General features: G+C 43.2%; 1 protein-coding gene and 1 pseudogene across 6 annotated transcripts in view; one reads left to right on the plus strand and one right to left on the minus strand.

The window, feature by feature from the left end:
* Positions 1-21863, plus strand: part of LOC126458609 (UDP-glucosyltransferase 2-like) — a 622880-nt gene that overhangs the window by 504545 nt on the left and 96472 nt on the right. The gene's annotated exons all lie outside the window — the stretch shown is intronic.
* On the minus strand, positions 18643-18760 carry LOC126459503 (5S ribosomal RNA; annotated as a pseudogene).

A 21863-nucleotide genomic window follows, 5' to 3' on the forward strand; every position in this document is an offset into this window, starting at 1 on the left:
CCTCTTTGGCTTTTGCTAATCAAATTCTGATTAGTAAAGTCCGTGGTTCGAACCCCGCCACTGCTCAGCTTTGGAATAAACATCATCAGTATTGGCGGCCGAAGACTTCCTGCATAACAAGACACTCTCATTTTGCTAACGGGCTTGTCAAAGATGGCAGAGGAGAAGGCAGAGGTTCAGAGAAATCTCTTGCTCTTGGGGCGGGAAACTCCGAAAGGAGCAAGAACTAGCAATAATCAATGGCCTGAGGATACAGAAGGCAATGGAAAAGAAGATAAGTGATCTATATTTGATAACGTGTCGTGATGATCTCTCCACTGGCAAAAGATGCCGGTAAAGTGACCCATTCGGATCTCTGGGAGGGAACTGCCAAGGGGGAAGTGTCCATGAGGAAAATACTGAATAACCAAAAAGAAGCTAACGTTCTTGGAGTCACGATATGGAATGTCAGAAGTACGAGTATGAACTTGGTAATGAAGGTAGAAAAACCTGAAAGACAAAAACCCTGAAAGAGAAATGTTAAGGCTCAATTTAGATGTAGTGAGGGTCAGTGAAGTGAAACGGAAACAAAACAAGGTTTTCTGGCCAGATGAGTACAGGGTAACAGCAGCAAGAAATGGTGTAACGGAATAGCATTCGTTGTGAACATGAAGGTCGGACAGCGAGTGAATTACCGAGAACAATTCAATGATACGGTTGTTCTCATCAGAATCGACAGCATACCGAAACTGACAACCATAGCTCAAGAATACTTGTCGTCCTCGTAGGCTGAAGATTAAGGGATAGTGAAAGTATATAAAAATGTTGAAAGGGTAATTCACTACGTAAAGGAGAATGAAGATCTAATAGTCATGTGGAATTTGAATGGAGTTACAGGAGGAGGTGTAGAATAAAGGGTTGAGGAAGAATATGGGCATGGTACTAGAAATGAGAAAGGAGAAAGTCAAATTGCGTTCTGCAATAAATTTCAGCTACTAATAGCGCATACTCTGTTCAGGAATCACATTGGAAGAAGATATGCTTGGAAAAGGCCGGGAGATACAGAGAGATTTCAGTTACTATATATCATAGTCAAGCAGAGATTCCGAAATCTGATACTATACTCTATGGCATACCACGGATCAGATTAGATTCAGATCATAATTCAGTATTGATGAAGAGTTAGCCGAAGATTAAGAGACTTGTCAATAAGAATCAATGTTCAAAGAACTGGGATACGGAAGTACAGCGGAGCGAAGACAAACGCTTGAAGTTCTCCAGGGCTACAAATATTGAAATATGGAATATCTCAGTAGACAGTTCAGATAAAGAGGAATGAACATCTCTAAACAGGGCAATCCCAAAAGTTGGGAAGAGAAACATAGGTACAGAGAAAATAACTGTGAAGAATCCAGGGGTGACAGAAGTACTTCATCTGATCGACGAAAGAAGAAAGTACAAATGTGTTCCGGGAAATTCGCGAACAGATAAATACAAGTCACTTGAGAATCAAATAAAAAGAAATAACAGCATGGAAAATATGAAGAAATCGAAAAACAAACGACTATCGGAAGGTTTGATTCGGAATATAGAGAAGTAAAAAAAACTTTTGGCGAAAAGAAAAGCCATTGCGGCAACATCCAGAGTACAATGAGAATTTACTGTTAAATGCAGAGGAGAGGCGGACAGGTTGAAAGTGTTCCTTGAAGGACATTATGGGGGGGGGGGGGGGGGCAGACTTGTCTGATGGCGAGACAGAAGAAGAAACAAAAGGCGATGTAGAAAAGCTGGGGGATCCCGTATCAGAATCAAACTTTTGAAGAGCTTTGGAAGACAGAAGATCGAATAAGACAGAAGGGATGGATAATATCCCACCAGAATTTCCAAAATCGTAGGGGGAAACGGCAACAAAACGACTATTCAAGATAGTGTGTATGATAAATGTGTCTGGCGACATACCGTCTGACTTTCGAAAAAACATCGTCCACACGATTCCGAAGATTGCAAGGGGCGACAAGTGCAAGAATCATCACACAATCAGCTTATCAGCTCATGCATCCAAGTTGCAGACAAGAATAACACACAGAAGAAAGGAAAAGAAAACTGAGCATGTGTTAAAGGAGAATCAGTTTGGCCTTAGGGAAGGTAAAGGCGCCAAAGTGCATTTCTCACGCTGTGGTTCATAATGAAAGCAAGACTACAGAAAAATCAAGATTTATCGATCTGGGAAAAGCGGTCGACAATATAAAATGGTACAAGACGACAGCAATTCTGAGAAAAAAAAGGGCTAAACTATAGGGAAAGAAGAGTCTATACAATATGTACAAGAGCCAAGAGGGAACAATAGAAGTGAATGACTGCGGCGGTCCGTATCCTTCCGTCCCTTTACGACGAACCTGCACCCACCTGTGTACATTGTCTCAGCAGATCATCAGAAGGGCAGCCGAGCGAAACCTACTGTACTTCGACGTGAACCAGGCTGCAATTAAAGTCACTAATCTAAGTTTCGGAAGAAAGTTTTCACACGAAATGAAAGGTTGGCAATTTTGTCCTTAATTAATATATTCTGAAACTTAGGTGAACAAGTATCACTGCCAAGCCCGTGCTAGTCTTAACAAAGTCACTCACAATACCCTTCACTCACGTTAGCAAGTTTATGGAGTTGCAATTCCCCGAAAACGTAATAGCTACAAAAACATGAACTGTTTTTGATTGAGAATGCTCGCCAAATATTAAGTCTGTCGGTACCTAATACAGTCACAGTTTTTAGCCACCGCCCCTCTCAATACGCCACGCGGAATTTATGTCTTTTCTCGTCACAAAATTCACTAAGAAATTCCGCAATTTCTACACACAGCCGCGCGGGAGTAGCCGAGCGGTCTGGGGCGCTGCAGTCATGGACTGAACGGCTGGTCCTCCCTCGGGCATGGGTGTGTGTGATTGTCCTTAGGATAATTTAGGTTAAGTAGTGTGTAACCTTAGGGACTGATGACCTTAGCAGTTAAGTCCCACAAGATTTCACACACGTCACGTCTACACACCCATCGGAATAATTATGCCGTCACTTTACAACACTCTTGATGTATGAGACACTGCTAGATACGGCAACTTATCGTTTCCATCGGAACTACTGCTACACACGTCCGAACTGTTTCATGGCTAGGCTCCGACTCTTCCCTAGAATACTCTAAGTCTTCTCTACCAGCAGGCGCGCGAAGAATTTTGCTTTACCATTGGTCAGTTTACTCAACAGCCAATAGCAAAACAACATTCACCCGCGTCGGTCCGCGCTATTCATCAATAACCAATCGCAAAATCGTAAACCTAACGACTGCACTTTTTACCGATGTAATTATCTAATATGCTGAAGTTTTGTTGTGGCAAAAAGTTATTTACTATTGTTATTTATACCTGTATTTTACCCCTGCCACCTTTAGAATTTGAAAGAGAGTATTCCAGTCAACATTGTCAAAAGCTTTCTCTAAGTCTACAAATGCTAGAAACGTACGTTTGCCTTTCCTTAATCTTTCTTCTAAGGTAAGTCGTAAAGTTATATGAGTCGAGGGACATGAAAGGGAAGCAGTGGTTGGGAAGGGAGTAAGACAGGGTTGTAGTCTCTCCCCGATGTTATTCAATCTGTATATTGAGCAAGCAGAAAAGGAAACAAAAGAAAAATTCGGAGTAGGTATTAAAATCCATGGAGAAGAAATAAAAACTTTGAGGTTCGCCGATGACATTGTAATTCTGTTAGAGACAGCAAAGGACTTGGAAGAGCAGTTGAATGGAATGGACAGTGTCTTGAAAGGAGAATATAAGATGAACATCAACAAAAGCAAAACGCGGATAATGGAATGTAGTCGAATTAAGTCGGGTCATGCTGAGGGATTTAGATTAGGAAATGAGGCACTTAAAGTAGTAAAGGAGTTTTGATACTTGGGGAGCAAAATAACTGATGATGGTCGAAGTAGAGAAGATATAAAATGTAGACTAGCAATGGCAAGGAAAGCGTTTCTGAAGAAGAGAAATTTGTTAACATTGAGTATAGATTTAAGTGTCAGGAAGTCGTTTCTGAAAGTATTTGTATGGAGTGTAGCCATGTATGGAAGCGAAACATGGACGATAAATAGTTTGGACAAGAAGAGAATAGAAGCTTTCGAAATGTGGTGCTACAGAAGAATGCTGAAGATTAGATGAGTAGATCACATAACTAATGAGGAAATATTGAATAGGATTAGGGAGAAAAGTTTGTGGCACAACTTGATCAGAAGAAGGGATCGGTTGGTAGGACATGTTCTGAGGCATCACAGGATCACCAATTTAGTATTGGAGGGCAGCGTGGAGGGTAAAAATCGTAGAGGGAGACCAAGAGATGAATACACTAAGCAGATTCAGAAGGATGTAGGTTGCAGTAGTTACTGGGAGATGAAGCAGCTTGCACAGGATAGAGTAGCATGGAGAGCTGCGTCAAACCAGTCTCAGGACTGAAGACCACAACAACAACAACATCATTTATACCTGAATTAACTTTCCCTTTACCATAAACTTACTTTACAAATCTATTCTACACAAATCCCCTTTGTCCACATCCATACTTCTTCGAAATGTTCTCACACTAAATTCCACTACGTAACTCGTTAAACAATTATCTTCATATTAACGTTAAACCACACTCACGCATCATTCATACTGCTAAAACACATTTGTAACATTTTACATACACAAAAAGACATAATAAAACTTCATGAAAATACTAGAACAGTTATGAAAAACATTCTATTACTTTAGTGCACTCTAGTGGGCACAATCGAAACTAAATCACAGTCCCCTATCCAATACTGTCCTCTATCGGCCGATACATAAACTACTCTCACGTCACCATCTGTCACTATCCAGCTCTGAGACACATCTCTCACCTAACCGCCTCCAAGGCAGGATCGGTATACTGCGCTACGCCTCAAGACCAAGAACGAAATGCTCGACTTAAAAAGGGTGTAAGGTAGCAACATATTCCTTTTGTTGAATATATTAATCGAAGAAAAAATGACGAAAATAAAAGAAAGGGTAGACAGTGGAAATAAAATTCATGGCGAAAGGATACCAATGATAAGTTTCGCTGATAACATTGGTATCCTCAGTGAAAGCGAAGAAGAATGACGGGGTCTCTTGATAGGAATGAACAATATAATGAGTACTGCATATGGATTGAGAGTAAATCGAGGAAAGACGAAAGTAATGAGAAGTAGCAGAAATGAGAACAGCGAGAGATTTAACATCAGAACTGTTGATCACGAAGTAGACGAAGTTAGGAAATCGTGCTAGATTGGCAGTAAAATAACCCATGAAGTATGGAGCAACGGAGTCATCAGGAACAGACCAACACTGGCAAAAGGCCCTTCCTGTCCAAAAGAAGTCTACTAATGTCAAACATCGGCCGTAATCTGAGGAAGGAATTTCTGAGAATATACGTTTGGAACACAGCATTCTACGGTAGTGTGACATGGACTGCGGGAGAACCGGAACAGAAGAGAATAAAATCATTAGAGATGTGGTACTACAGAACAATATTGATAATTAGGTGAACTGGTAAGATAAGGGATGATGAGGTTCTGCACAGGATCGAGGAAGAAAGAACTTATGGAAAACGCTGACAAGGATGTACAGGATGTTATGATATCTGTTAAAATATCATGGAGTAAGTTTCATTGTAATAGAGGGAGCTGTAAAGGGTAAAAACTGTAGAAGAAAACAGAGATTGGAGTGCATCTAGCAAATAATTGAGGATGTAGGTTGCAAGAGCTACTCTGAGATGAAGAGGTTAGCACAGGAGGGGAATTCGCGGCAGGCAGCATCAAACCAGTGAGTTGACTGATGACTTAAGGGGAGGTTTGCTATCTTTTGGGTCAAAGAATCGATTTTTGTAAAATTGAATTTTTGGGTCCATAAAAGCGTTTAGAATCTACCCCTGAAACGATTTTTCCTAATACGGATCGTAAATGTTTTTTTTCGCGGTTGAACAAAAAAATGGACCTGCCTGAAAAAAAAAGGGTTCAAACGGCTCTAAGCACTATGGGACTTAACTTCTGAGGTCATCAGTCCCCTAGAACTTAGAACTACTTAAACCTAACCAACCTAAGGACATCACACACATCCATGCCCGAGGCAGGATTCGAACCTGAGACCGTACCGGTCGCACGGTTCCAGACTCAAGCGCCTACAACCACTCGGCCACTCTGGCCGGCGCACATGCCTGAAATCGGCCTTTTTCACGCACCAGTTTTTTTTTCTTTCCGAGGACGATTTATTGTACCGGTGTTTGGGAGAAAACACGCAAAATTAAAATGAAAGTTTGAACGCTGTGGAGGTTGCGACTTCCCTCGCAGTGAGCAACTTCAACGAAGGGTATTCAGCAATTCTGAAGACCATGACAACGATGGGCGTCACCCTGGGACTCCATTCGATGCAGTTCGCCAAGCATTCTGACGACCACCTGATTCAAGCGGCCGAAAACCGCTGGTCACCGGCCGTACGAGCGGCTCTATAGCAGCGCAGGATGGCCCCGATCAACGCCCTATATGAGGAAGACGAAGGACTATTTTATGGACACGGAATAGCAGATTCAACGTACGTTGCATAATATTGCATTTATATGTAGTCAAAACTTCAAACTCGTTTTTCTCGAAATGACATTTTTTTTATCGCGCGGTATGGTAATTTCAAATCTACTGAACCGATTGGCATGATTGTTTCCGACGAAGCTAACTAAATTGTCTAGCAGTTGTACCGCTTTTATTCTGATCCATCAACTATAAATATTTTTACTTGGCCGACGAAGTCAAAAAATCGATGGAAAAAACCATATTTTTTTCAAATGGCAGCCATTTTGTTTCCTATGGTCTAAATAACTTAAGCGAGGTACAACTCTTAAAGAATCTTGTATACTTCGCAAACGTCAGCTTAATATTTGATTTCAGACGAGCCAGCTGACCTGTGACATACCACATGTGGAGGTCTACATCGAAATTATATTTCGTTCCGAGGGCACTTCCGCCTTTGCTCTTCATCATTTCCGGTGGAAAATATTCCAGTTTGTAGAGGAAATATCACTAAACATTTTGACAAAATTTGACATTGATATCTATTATACATCCCGAGAAAAAAATTATCAAAGAACATGCTTTTTTTGGGCCAAAAGATAGTATATCTCCCCTTAAAGAGAAGAACTGCCGTAAGCACACCAGATGACACTGTGGTAGTCACATGTACAGGGATCTCGAACGTCTTCTGGCAGAGTGCTGCAGTTTGGGGCGTCATTCTATCCTCTTGACCCTAGCGGAACTTGTAGCTTTCCTCAGTGTTCGCTCTATGCTGTAGCATTGCGAGTGGAAATATGTCAGTGTAACCAGTTTGAAGTAATATGCCGCATGTTAAATTCAGGGTGCCATTCTAAGGGCCTGCATTCTCTAAAAGCTACAAAGACAGACTGCCGTCGGCCTGTTTAAACTGTCACCATCTAATCCGATCCGGAGAGTAGTGATTTCAGGCCAACCTGTCTCGGCATTTACTGTATGTCAGACGTTTCGAGATAACTACGCTGTAGCAGATAAAATTGCGAAGAATGTACCTGACACGCGGTAGACGTGATGGTTTGGTGTGATACTGGAAACCAAACGTTTACTATTACACACAGAAGAAAATACTGGCAGCCGTCTTTGATCATATTCTAATGTGGCACAGCACACTGTAAATATCGCACTAAAATTACGCCATTTGTCTTCGAATGTGCGAAAGAAATTGCAATAAAATTGAGCCGTTTGTCTTCTAGTGCGAGCTGGAAACGGCACTAAAATGGCGCCATTGATCTTCGAATCAGTGCTGTTATACAAATAAAACAGATGCAAACATGTTCTTTTACGGTCTATCCACGATAACTAGAAACTAATATCGAGTGCTGAAATGATGGTCAGTCACGCCACGTTCAACTCACTGTCTGTTTCCAACTGTGCGTGCGCTGATGTGACGTCATCCCATCCAGCATTACGAGGGTTACGCTGATCACTGCACCAGGGCAGTATTTTTCTTTGAAAGTGCTTGCAACGTATTGTGCAAGCATAGGTTATGAGGAATTCTTGAGGATCAGTTGACGTAACAGTGCCGTGGTCATCTACAATATTCTTTAAAGTGATTGCGATGTAGTATTCTACCGTTTGTTACTGTAATCTGGATAGAAGAATACAATAAGCGACTGAGGGAAGAAAGAAAAGAAAGAAAGAGAAAAAATGGTAAAATGCACTGACTGGCAATTCAACGGCTGAGGCTCGATTCCAGTTTCTACAGTGATATAAACGTTTTTTATTTTATTTTATTCCTTGCAATGTTAAACAGTTAATTATAAAATTCAAATATATTTAAGCAGTTCAATTTATATATGTAAAATAAATATATTTGATTTAGTTACGATTACTATCCTTGTGAGTCAGAAGTCTATAATACCACATTGTAGCACGTCGGTAAAATTTTTATACGAGCAGCCACTGGAAGAAAATACACACAAAAAACCGTTAAGTTTTAAGACAATGGGTACAGCCACGGTCTGTAGGTACACCTTTACCCCGCAAGTCGGCATACTACGAGTGGCGGAGTGTTCTTCTGCTACTAACGTCATTTTCCACCATCCCAGTTCGATTCGTCAATGGTCCATGGGATAAACAGACTATTGATACACATCTGTCTGAGACGCTGTACAGGAAACCACGGTCTAGTGGTAGGGTCTTTGACTAGTAATGGCTCTGAGCACTATGGGACGTAACATCTATGGTCATCAGTCCCCTAGAACTTAGAACTACTTAAATCCAACTAACCTAAGGACATCACACAACACCCAGTCATCACGAGGCAGAGAAAATCTCTGACCCCGCCGGGAATCGAACCCGGGAACCCGGGCGTTTGACTAGTAATCAAAACTTTTTCAGTCGTGTGTTCGAGCCTCACCACTGCTCGAATTCTGAATGGAAATCATCAGCAATGGCGACAGATGACTTTCGGCACAAGAAGTCATCCTCGTACTGGCAACGGCCTTGTCAAAGGGCGAGGAGGAACGGAGAAGGTCCCAGGACACCGTCTTGCCCTTAATGTGGGGAACTGACCCCAAATGCGAAAGAATCAGCAATGACGAAGGTGTAGAGGGCAATGGAAACCACTCCTTTACAGACTCATAAAGTGTATTCACATGACATGTGGCTTGTAAATGAAAAAAGATTGTCATAAGATTCCGGACCAGTCCCCCATTCGGGCCTCTGGGAGAGGATTGCGAAGGAAGAGGTCACCACGTGAAAAAGATTAACCAACGAAAGAATAACGCTCTACGTGTCGAGCGTGGAATGTGTGGAGCCGGAACGTAGTAGGTGATCCAAAAAATCTGAAAACGGAAATGCTAAGGCTGGATCTAGATATAGTGGGGGTCAGTGTGTAACGACAACAGCGGTCGCCTTCAAACGGCTATCGATGCTAATGTTTTACCTCTACGAGGAGTTTTTAAGTAGTTGTGACCATGAGGTGACCTAATGGAAACACAACAATCAAACTGGGATTCGTTTCAGAAACACTCCAGCAAAATATAACCAACAGTAAACGGTGAGTCAGGAACAACCGTTCTTCCAACACAAAAGCAAGTTGTAACATTACATATTAAAACAGGTTGCCAGCCTAATTAGGCGTTCTAGTGTTAAGCAAAATGATAAAACAGAAGGCAGTGTGCTAAGGCTAACCTAATTTTTCTTGACATAAACACACCAAACCCTTTCCTTGTAACTTTTCATACTACAACGCAGTAAGCTAACCTTTCAGATAAATGTGCTACTAACAAATAAATGGCCTATGAGATAGTAAACAGTAACATATTCCTCTCAACAACACATACCTTAAATGAACTAGGTGTAACATTTATAAAACCAGTTACCGATACACATGAAATTAGTGGCAATACTGAACAGGGAAAAGCTTGAAATGATCCTAAATTTAAATCAGGGGGTCTGCTAATGATCCTAATATATACTCCTGGAAATGGAAAAAAGAACACATTGACACCGGTGTGTCAGACCCACCATACTTGCTCCGGACACTGCGAGAGGGCTGTACAAGCAATGATCACACGCACGGCACAGCGGACACACCAGGAACCGCGGTGTTGGCCGTCGAATGGCGCTAGCTGCGCAGCATTTGTGCACCGCCGCCGTCAGTGTCAGCCAGTTTGCCGTGGCATACGGAGCTCCATCGCAGTCTTTAACACTGGTAGCATGCCGCGACAGCGTGGACGTGAACCGTATGTGCAGTTGACGGACTTTGAGCGAGGGCGTATAGTGGGCATGCGGTAGGCCGGGTGGACGTACCGCCGAATTGCTCAACACGTGGGGCGTGAGGTCTCCACAGTACATCGATGTTGTCGCCAGTGGTCGGCGGAAGGTGCACGTGCCCGTCGACCTGGGACCGGACCGCAGCGACGCACGAATGCGCGCCAAGACCGTAGGATCCTACGCAGTGCCGTAGGGGACCGCACCGCCACTTCCCAGCAAATTAGGGACACTGTTGGTCCTGGGGTATCGGCGAGGACCATTCGCAACCGTCTCCATGAAGCTGGGCTACGGTCCCGCACACCGTTAGGCCGTCTTCCGCTCACGCCCCAACATCGTGCAGCCCGCCTCCAGTGGTGTCGCGACAGGCGTGAATGGAGGGACGAATAGAGACGTGTCGTCTTCAGCGATGAGAGTCGCTTTTGCCTTGGTGCCAATGATGGTCGTATGCGTGTTTGGCGCCGTGCAGGTGAGCGCCACAATCAGGACTGCATACGACCGAGGCACACAGGGCCAACACCCGGCATCATGGTGTGGGGAGCGATCTCCTACACTGGCCGTACACCACTGGTGATCGTCGAGGGGACACTGAATAGTGCACGGTACATCCAAACCGTCATCGAACCCATCGTTCTACCATTCCTAGACCGGCAAGGGAACTTGCTGTTCCAACAGGACAATGCACCTCCGCATGTATCCCGTGCCACCCAACGTGCTCTAGAAGGTGTAAGTCAACTACCCTGGCCAGCAAGATCTCCGGATCTGTCCCCCATTGAGCATGTTTGGGACTGGATGAAGCGTCGTCTCACGCGGTCTGCACGTCCAGCACGAACGCTGGTCCAACTGAGGCGCCAGGTGGAAATGGCATGGCAAGCCGTTCCACAGGACTACATCCAGCATCTCTACGATCGTCTCCATGGGAGAATAGCAGCCTGCATTGCTGCGAAAGGTGGATATACACTGTACTAGTGCCGACATTGTGCATGCTCTGTTGCCTGTGTCTATGTGCCTGTGGTTCTGTCAGTGTCATCATGTGATGTATCTGACCCCAGGAATGTGTCAATAAAGTTTCCCCTTCCTGGGACAATGAATTCACGGTGTTCTTATTTCAATTTCCAGGAGTGTATTACTTCATTGCTTAGTACAGGGTCTCTATGCCTGTGCATTAACTAGCTTGCATTAAAAGACATAACACAGTAAATAGTTCTTTCTTAATCTCTGTTTGGGGCAACTAGACAGAATGCAAATTAACTACACTGGCTCTGAAGGCGCCTTTGCATTGCTTCATTAACTAACTAGCCTAGTACACGAGGACCCTTAAACTCTCGTGGTTTGACGAACCTTGCCCATTAACTAAACTACACCAGAATTTATGAGAAATGTTAAGTATCTCTATAGTTAATTATTAATTAAGTAAAGCACAACAAACTCTAACTCTTTAAATAACAAATTTGCTTTCATAAGCAGTCTTTTGATCTTCTCAAAAGCATAACTGGTGGCGCAAATGACAACACAACATTAAATTCAAGTTCAACCACTTTCTCATTATAAATTAGGACACGCAGAATTAAATTCTCTAGGAAAGGATTCCTGTCCCTGCTTGTGACTTGGGATAATCAAGGGTGTAAGATAGTGTTTTTAGCGATACCACAATTATTATTATAAAATCAACCAAATTTCACAAATACCTGGTTCATATTTAAAGCCTTTTTCAAGCACTTTTTGTTCCTTTGGGTACAGAACCAAGTTCGATAAGTTAATTACACGTTGCGAAAAATTTTGTTTACAGTTTGAGGTTAGAGGTTCAAAAAAAAAAAAATGGTTCAAATGGCTCTGAGCACTATGGGACTTAACTTCTGAGGTCATCAGTCCCCTAGAACTTAGAACTACTTAAACCTAACTAACCTAAGGACATCACACACATTCATGCCCGAGGCAGGATTCGAACCTGCGACCGTAGCGGTCGCGCGGTTCCAGACTGTAGCGCCTTTAACCGCTTGGCCACCACGGCCGGCGTTAGAGGTTCACTCACCTTCCTAATCACAGATAATTTCTTGTTCTGCCGCAAAAATACGTCGTGAATAAGATCACTTACACTTTGACGAACTTCTCGATCGAAAACATCGAACTCACACGGGTGTAACTTAGATGTGATTGCCATATGTACCACTTTTAGATGTGTACACACGTTGTCACGAACACGATACCATTTCTTCCTTTATCCACGTGTATCTTGCGACGTCAACGGCTTTGTTTGCTGCGCCGCAAGCAAGCAAGATACAACATTGTATATAAGCAATACTACAAATTGACAGATAAAAAATGGTCAAAAATAGGTGTTATAAGTGATGTTAAATGGAAAAAGCAAGGATTTGTGGTCAGACGAGAATAGCATAATATTAGCAACACAGTATAACGGGAGTAGGATTCGTTAGAGTAACAAGGGTACGGAGAGTATGCGACAACGTTGTTCCCATCAGAGTCACAACAAACCAATAACAATAGTTCAGGCATACATGCCGATATCGCAAGCAGAAGATGAAGAGACAGAGAAAGTATATAAAGATACTGAATACGTAATGCCGTGCCTAAAGAGAGATGAAAATCTAATAGTGATGGGGGACTGTAATGCCTTTGTAGGGGAAAAAGTAGAAGAAAGGGTGAAAGGATGATCATGATGATCATGATGTTTGGTTTGTGGGGCGCTCAACCGCGCGGTTATCAGCGCCCGTACAAATTCCCAACCTTTTCTCAGTCCAAAATTGCCGCTTTCATGAAATATGATGACAACACAGGTACCCAATCAGCTCGAGGCAGTTGAAAATCCCTGACCCCGCCGGGAATCGAGAACGCGACTGCGAGACCACTATCTGCGGGGAGGGTGAGAGTAGAATATGGACTTAGTAGCAGGAATGAGAGAGAAGAATGAGCTCTGCAATAAATTTCAGCTAGTAACAGCGAATTTTCAGTTCAAGAATCACAAGAGAAGGAATAGTTGATAGAGGTCGGGAGGTACAGGAAGATTTCAGTTAGATTACATTATGGTAAGGCTGATATTCCGAAATCAGATATTAGACTGTAAGGCGTACCAAGCAGTACATACAGACTCAGATCGCAATTTAATAATGATGATGAGTAGGCTGTAGTTTAAGAGGCTAGTCACGAAGAATCAATAAACGAAGAACTGCGATCAGGAAGCACTAAGGGATGAAGGGATACGCTTGAAGTTCTCTGAAACTATAGATACCGCGATAAAGAATAATTCAGCAGGCAGTTCACTTGAAAAGGAATAGACACCTCTAAAAAGGGTAGTCACGAAAGTTGGAAAGAAAAACATAGGTACAAGGCAAGTATCTGTGAAAAATCGACAGGTAACAAAGGAAGAACTTCAGTTGTTCGACCGAGGAAATAATTTCAAAAATAAGCAGTGCCGGAAAATTTGGGATTACGGAAATACAAGTAGCATAATAATTAAATAAAAAGAAAGTGCAAAGAAGATGAGGTGAAATGACTGCATGAATATTATAAAAAAATTGAAAGAGAAATGAATGTTGGCAGGACTGGCTCAGCATACATAAAAATTAAAACAGCATTTGGAATAATTAAAGGCAAGGGCGGTAACATTTCGAGTGCAGTGTGAATTCCAGAGGAATGGGATAGGTTGAAAGAGTACACTGAACGCCTCTTGGAGAGGGTGATCTTGTTTGCTGACACAACAGAAGAAAAAACAGTAGACAACAGGGAAGAGATAGGGGATCCAGTATTACAATTAGAATTTAAAAGACTTTTGGATGACTAAAGATCTAATAAGGCAGAAGGGACATATAACATTCCATTGGAATTTCTGGAATCATGGGGGGGAGTGGTAACGTAACAACTATTCACGTTCGTGTGTAGATCCATGAGACTTGTGACATACCATTACAGTTTCGGAAAAAAACATCACCCACACAATTCCGAAGACGACAAGAGCTGGAACTTGCGAGAATTATTGCACAGTAAGAATAACAGCTCATCAATCAAGCTACTGACAAAAATAACATCCAGTTGAATGCAAAAGAAAATTGAGGATCTGTAGATAGCGATAATTTTGGCTTTGTGAAAAGTAAAGGCACAAGAGAGGGAGTTCTGACGTTGCGGTTGATAATAGAAGCAAGACTGAAGAGAAATCAACAGATGTTCATACGATATGTTGACTTGGAAAGGCGTTCGACAGTGTAAAATAGTGCAACATGTTTGAAATTCTGAGAAAAACAGTGATGACTGTAGGGGATTATGGGTAATATGCAATATCTATAAGAAACAAGAGTGGACAATAAGACAGGAAGACAAAGGACGAAATGCCACGATTAGAAAGGGTATAAGACAAGGATATAGTCTTTCGCCCCTACAGTTGAATCTTTACATAGAAGAAGCAGCGACGTAATTAAAAGAAAGATTCAAGACTGGGATTAAAATTAAGGGTGAAAAGTTGTCATTGACACGGTTCATCGATGGTAACGCTAACGTCAGTGAAAGTGAAGGGGAATTACAGGATCTTTTGTATGGAAAGAACTGTCTAATGAGTGTAGAATATGGATTGGGAGTAAATCGAAGAAAGATGAAAATAATGAGAAGTGGATGAATTGAGAACAGCGAGAAACTTAACATCAGAATTGGAGCTCACAAAGTAGATGAAGTTACGGAATACTGCTATTTACACAACAAAATAACCCATGATGAACCAGCAAGAACTACATAAAACAAGACTATCTTAATCAAAAAGGACATTCCTGGTCAACAAAAATCCTTTTGGATTTCGGTCTCACCGCACTCTCTGAAATCGCAAAATATTCATAAATGAACAGTAAAATAATTATGATCGGTAAGGATATAAATGCAAGATGTCCCTTAGTGTGTCTAATAGTGTGAATAACAGTGTATTTTAATACGACAGTATGCCATCTTAGACAATTTATAACACTTAAAACACTTGATAATGGCACTTTGAAGCCGAAATCATGATTGTGTAAGTGTAAATGTAACACTGAAAATAAACAACAGTCTAATGGCGGTACTGACTTTAAAGAAACATATCATGACGTGGTCCTGAATGATGGAAAACTTATCTAATCAGCTCGTCCACTCGAACATTGTATACAGGCCACGTGGAGAACTACATGTACGGGCCACGTGGTGGCATTTGACACGTTCCGCAACGTAGATAAGATGGACTAGCAATACTGACAAGTCATTCGATCGGCTCCGATGAACACGTAATTGACCTTAGCCTCTGGCATAAGGTATAGCCAACTTATGAAAATAATTTATCCTGTGACGCCTATTAAGATTTTTTGTTGACAAGAACCTCTACTTGTGGGCATTTAATAGCGAGCATTCGTTCTGGAGTACGATTATGCTACCTAGTCACTACCTAAAGCATGGCTTGCGATAATTCTTGTTTTGTCAATTTTGTTTATGACAAGAGCCGCTCGGCTCCATCTAATCTGATGTACCATCATCTGATGCAACAAGGCCCACTACTTCTGCACCTTTATTCGCAATTGGTTGGCTGATTTTTCAGCCTCTTTGACATCGGAAAAGTCACTTAAAATTGAGTCTGACAGGGGGAAAACTGTAAAAGGGGAGTATGTGGTATGTGTAAGGAAGATGGAGTAGGATTAATAAGGCATTTGAAAAACGAAAAACGATGTTCACTATATTCCCGAACTGAAACGCACCGTTCCGCTCATCATTGTTGGACTAAGGGCATCCTTCGTAACACCACAGAGCTGCTCCAGAATATAATAATAGCACAAAATGGAGCGAAAATAATTAAAATAATTAAATTTCCAGTTTTTATGATACTGGAGTATATTATTATGCTGGAGGACTGTAACATTTAGATTTTCAAATAGATGCTTTCAAGAGAGATTATCATTTATCTTAATTTCCTCTGTGGAATCTTTACAAAAAGTGAGATTACCTCAGTGCATATGTTAGTATATATGGAGGTGCACAGCAGACACTTTATTACCAGTGGTAATTTTGTTCATCTGTGGATGACTTTTAAAAGGCTATAGCCTTGTGTCATATGCACACGCATTGATGTATTTATAGGCATGGTTACGCAAGGTCGTGATAGGTACCCTGCCTTACGGTATTAACGATCCCAGCATTTGCCTGTAATACGGTTCAATAAGTTCAATAAGTAATGCAACAAATTTTTTTTCTGAAACAGGGGTTGTTTTATTCAGCATTGAAATACACCAGGTTATTCCCCAATCTTTTAGCTACACAACACTATTTTTCAACACAATCTCCATTCAATGCTACGGCCTTACGCCACCTTGAAATGAGGGCCTGTATGCCTGCACGGTACCATTCCACTGGTCTATGTCGGAGCCAACGTCGTACTGCATCAATAACTTCTTCATCATCCGCGTAGTGCCTCCCACGGATTGCGTCCTTCATTGGGCCAAACATATGGAAATCCGACGGTGCGAGATCGGGGCTGTAGGGTGCATGAGGAAGAACAGTCCACTGAAGTTTTGTGAGCTCCTCTCGGGTGCGAAGACTTGTGTGAGGTCTTGCGTTGTCAAGAAGAAGGAGAAGTTCGTTCAGATTTTTGTGCCTACGAACACGCTGAAGTCGTTTCTTCAATTTCTGAAGAGTAGCACAATACACTTCAGAGTTGATCGTTTGACCATGGGGAAGGACATCGAACAGAATAACCCCTTCAGCGTCCCAGAAGACTGTAAACATGACTTTACCGGCTGAGGGTATGGCTTTAAACTTTTTCTTGGTAGGGGAGTGGGTGTGGCGCCACTCCATTGATTGCCGTTTTGTTTCCGGTTCGAAGTAATGAATCCATGTTTCATCGCCTGTAACAATCTTTGACAAGAAATTGTCACCCTCAGCCACATGACAAGCAAGCAATTCCGCACAGATGGTTCTCCTTTGCTCTTTATGGTGTTCGGTTAGACAACGAGGGACCCAGCGGGAACAAACTTTTGAATATCCCAACTGGTGAACAATTGTGACAGCACTACCAACAGAGATGTCAAGTTGATCACTGAGTTGTTTGATGGTGATCCGTCGATCATCTCGAACGAGTGTGTTCGCACGCTCCGCCATTGCAGGAGTCACAGCTGTGCACGGCCGGCCCGCACGCGGGAGATCAGACAGTCTTGCTTGACCTTGCGGCGATGATGACACACGCTTTTCCCAACGACTCACCGTGCTTTTGTCCACTGCCAGATCACCGTAGACATTCTGCAAGCGCCTATGAACATCTGAGATGCCCCGGTTTTCCGCCAAAAGAAACTCGATCACTGCCCGTTGTTTGCAACGCACATCCGTTACAGACGCCATTTTAACAGCTCCGTACAGCGCTGCCACCTGTCGGAAGTCAATGAAACTATACGAGACGAAGCGGGAATGTTTGAAAATATTCCACAAGAAATTTCCGGTTTTTTCAACCAAAATTGGCCGAGAAAAAAAATGTGTTGCATTACTTATTGAACTGCCCTCGTACTTTAATGAAACAACGGAAAACCTTAATCAGGCCGGCTGAACATAAATTTTAGCCTCCATTCTGCAGAATGAGTGGTCAGTCTGTTTAAAATAGTGCTGCATCATTCGCTTCTTCTCTCGTGTACATAACTATTTTGTTTACACGGTTCATGCAGATGAGTTACGTTATTACGTAAAAAGTTTGTGGTACATTTCCCATTGATTTATCGACATCAGCCACTGCACACATTATCACCTGACATCAGGATCATGGCGATGATTTGTGGCCTCCAGTTTGTGTACTGCAACTTTCCACTGGTATTCCTGAAAACTGAGTCAACAAAAAAATGTTGAAATGTGTGTGAAATCTTATGGGACTTAACTGCTAAGGTCATCAGTCCCTAAGCTTAGACACTACTTAACCTAAATTATCCTAAGGACAAACACACACACACACCCATGCCTGAGGGAGGACTCGAAACTCCGCCGGGACCAGCCGCACAGTCCATGACTGCAGCGCCTGAGACCGCTCGGCTAATCCCGCGCGGCTGGGTCAATATCCAACTATTGTAAGTGACTGTTGGTCTTAGAGAGAGGATCTGAAAAAGAAACTTGTAAAAGAGACGGCTTGATGTGCCTAATCTAAAGTAAAACTGAACTCCTTCCGAACAGGCCATGACCGGCCGCCGTATCACCCTCAGCCCACAGGCGTCACTGGATGTGGATATGGAGGGGCATGTGGTCAGGACACCGCTCTCCCGGCCGCTACTTTTCTATCAAGTAGCTCCTCAGTTTGCCTCACAAGGGCTGAGTGCACCCCGCTTGCCAACAGCGCTTGGCAGACCGGATGGTCACCCATCCAACTGCTAGCCCAGACCGACAGCGCTTAACTTCGGTGATCAGACGGGAACCGGTGGTACCACTGCGGCAAGGCCGATGGCCAAGTGCCTAATCTGGTCAGGTTAAATAAATAAATAAATAACGAAAATGTTAGTGTTATTCATTGCAAGGCTTTCTTGGACGGTATCCAGCCAAAACTGTGAATAATTCAGGCCGGACACTTCACGAGACTTATGTGAAGAAAGTAAAATTTTGCCCCAATCTTCTTCCGATTATCCTCTCGGAATTTCGACAGTAACCTTTGCGTGATACACAACGCCTCTCTTGTACTGATTGCCATTGTTGTCATTGGAGTTTGCTGAGTATCTGCTTAAGGCTGTCGTGTCGGCTAAACTATCCCGTGACGAAATGCGACACTTTCTGTTAACCCTTTTTGGTAAATATCGCAGACTTATCACCAGTACTCGAATGAATCTTTAGTAAGTAACTTCATTTTCGGGCGGATTAAATTTATTCCGCCCGCATCTCGTGGTCATGCGGTAGCGTTCTCGTTTCCCACGCCCGGGTTCCCGGGTTCGATTCCCGGCGGGATCAGGGATTTTCTCTGCCTCGTGATGGCTGGGTGTTGTGTGATGTCCTTAGGTTAGTTAGGTTTAAGTAGTTCTGAGTTCTAGGGGACTGATGACCATAGATGTTAAGTCTCATAGTGCTCAGAGCCATTTTTTGAAATTTATTCCAATGAACCTCAGCATGGCTTGTTTCTTCGTGTAGCTGACCACATGGTCCAGTAACGTTAATGTGACCACCTGCAGAAATCCTGAATAAGCGCCGTTTGCAGCGCGGAGGTGCAGGAAGAGAATGTCACTGAGGTTCTGGAAGGTCCGACAGGGATGTGGAGTCATGCCAACTCCAGTGCGTGGCCAGCTGCGGTAGATTCCACGGTTCAGGATCCGTGGTGCGAACAGCCCCATCGAAACAGTCCCACATATTCTCGACTGGGTTTTAATCCAGGGACAGTAGTGGCTATGGGAATACTGCAAACTTTTCCTGGTTCCCTTCGAACCACACACGTACACAGTGAGCTGTGTGAAACGTTGCATTTTCCTGCTGGTGGATTCGATCGTGCTGAGGAAAACCAAACTACATGTAGGGATGGACGTGGTTCCCAAGAGTTTATTCCTACTTATATTGATCCATTGTGCCTCCCATAATGACTATAGACAGAACGCCAGGAGAACATTCCATAGAATATAACGTTTAATCTTTGTTTGGTTTGAGACGGTTCACGCCGTAAATGACAATGGAACGTGAAATGCCACCCGTCGTTGCTCAGTGGACATCCAGTTGTGATGATGGCGTGGAGATTCCAGCCTCCTTCGCCGATGAACAACAGTCACCATATGTGCATGAATTAGGCGCCTATTGTAGAGCCCCATTACGCAACAAAATTCACTGGAAGGTCGTTGAGGAGAGGTTGTTGGCTGGCCTTGGCGATCAGCTGCTCATCAGGTGCACGTATATACGCCTTCACACATCTCCACAGCCGTTGCTCACCCCTGTCATTTATAACATTTTATGTACCATTGTGTATTGTGTTTTGAACCGGATACTTGAAACGACGGAGAGGCTTCGTCCCGCCGTAGTCCTGAGTGGTTCACAACCTCACAACAGGCCACAGGAGTCCACCCACCCCACCGCCGCCCCACACCGAACCCAGGGTAATTGTGCAGTTTGGCACCCAGTGCATCCCCCCGCCCCCCCCCCCCCCAACCCCCTGGGAACATCTCGTATCTCATACCAGCCAAGTGTAAGCCGAAATGATTGCGTGGTAGAGTAATTATGGTGTGCACGTATGTGGAGACAGTGTTTGCGCAGCAATCGCCGACATAGTGTAACTCAGGCGGAATAAGGGGAACTAGCCTGCATTCGCCGAGGCAGATGGAAAACCGCCTTAAAAACCATCCGTAGGCTGGCTGGCACACCGAAGCTCTACTCAAGTCCGCCGGGAGGATTCGTACTGAGGATGACAGTGTACTGAACAGCTTTAGACGGGTGTTTACTTCATTTGCAGACTAGTAATTATAGCTGTTAGGAGTGGTATGTTTGTAGGTTGGATAGTACCTCCAAGTGCATATTGCAAGAGTAACCCATTAACGCGTATTTTCTCCTGGGCAAGGTCAGGTGTTGAAGTGTGGACACATAGATGCAAAACTCTTTGTCTATACAGACAGGTGCAGTCCACTTAGTAGTGCAGTTAGCGCCATGCAGAAAAGGTCAGGTAGTAAACGATGTGACATGTTTTCGGAAAGAAGAAAAAACAGCTAACGCAATGAAGTGGGTACATATCAAGGTACCAATATCTGCATTTATTGCCCTAACACACTGTACATGTATCACTTCCATTAACGCTGCGGAACAACCTGAATACAAAATGTTATTAATGGCAGAAGTTGCATGTATATGAGAGGACTTTAAAAAAAGTAAGTTACACATTACTATTATAGCAGGTCAAGTAACCATTATTGAATGCTGCACTACACTTCAAAGTGACAAAGCTACATGACACTATTTTCAAACATAGTCACAAATTTTATGTAAACAACACCCGGAATGTATTACATATCGAGAGCCGCTGTGTGACCGTCGTCGTCGACGAAAAAATCTGCGACTCTAGCGTCTCTGTTCCTCGATCGCCTGGGCGTGTCATCTGTGATCGATGTCGATGGCTTTCCTTTCCGTTCAGCATCACACACGTTAGAATAATGTAAACACGTAATGTCTAAATGTTAATACAAACTAATGTGCGTAAGCGACAGATGTTTCCTTTCGAGTTGTTGCCTGATGATCAACTTCGTCACAACTAATTCAATTCCACAAGCAGCAGTGGACGAGTTAAACATCTGAACAGTAACCGTCGTAGAACGCAAACTGTGCGTTTAATATTTATACGCGTTTGCAAGCATACGAAGCAATATTGGAAAACTTCTTTTCCAATTCTGACGTTGGTTCCCCAAAAACACGATTCGGAAAGGTGGTCAACATATGCAGTGAGACATTAATTCAATATTTTCCTCCACCAAATGACCCACTGACGTGCGGTGTTACCGCTCTGTTAGCAGCGCGTTACACCATGCGGCTAGCCAGGCGGACCTGGTGTACCATACTTGCCTCAGCACCGGTTTTAGATAACGCCCTTTTGCCATG

The sequence above is a fragment of the Schistocerca serialis genome, chromosome 2, assembly GCF_023864345.2.
Source record: "Schistocerca serialis cubense isolate TAMUIC-IGC-003099 chromosome 2, iqSchSeri2.2, whole genome shotgun sequence".
Classification (NCBI taxonomy): Eukaryota; Metazoa; Arthropoda; class Insecta; order Orthoptera; family Acrididae; genus Schistocerca; species Schistocerca serialis.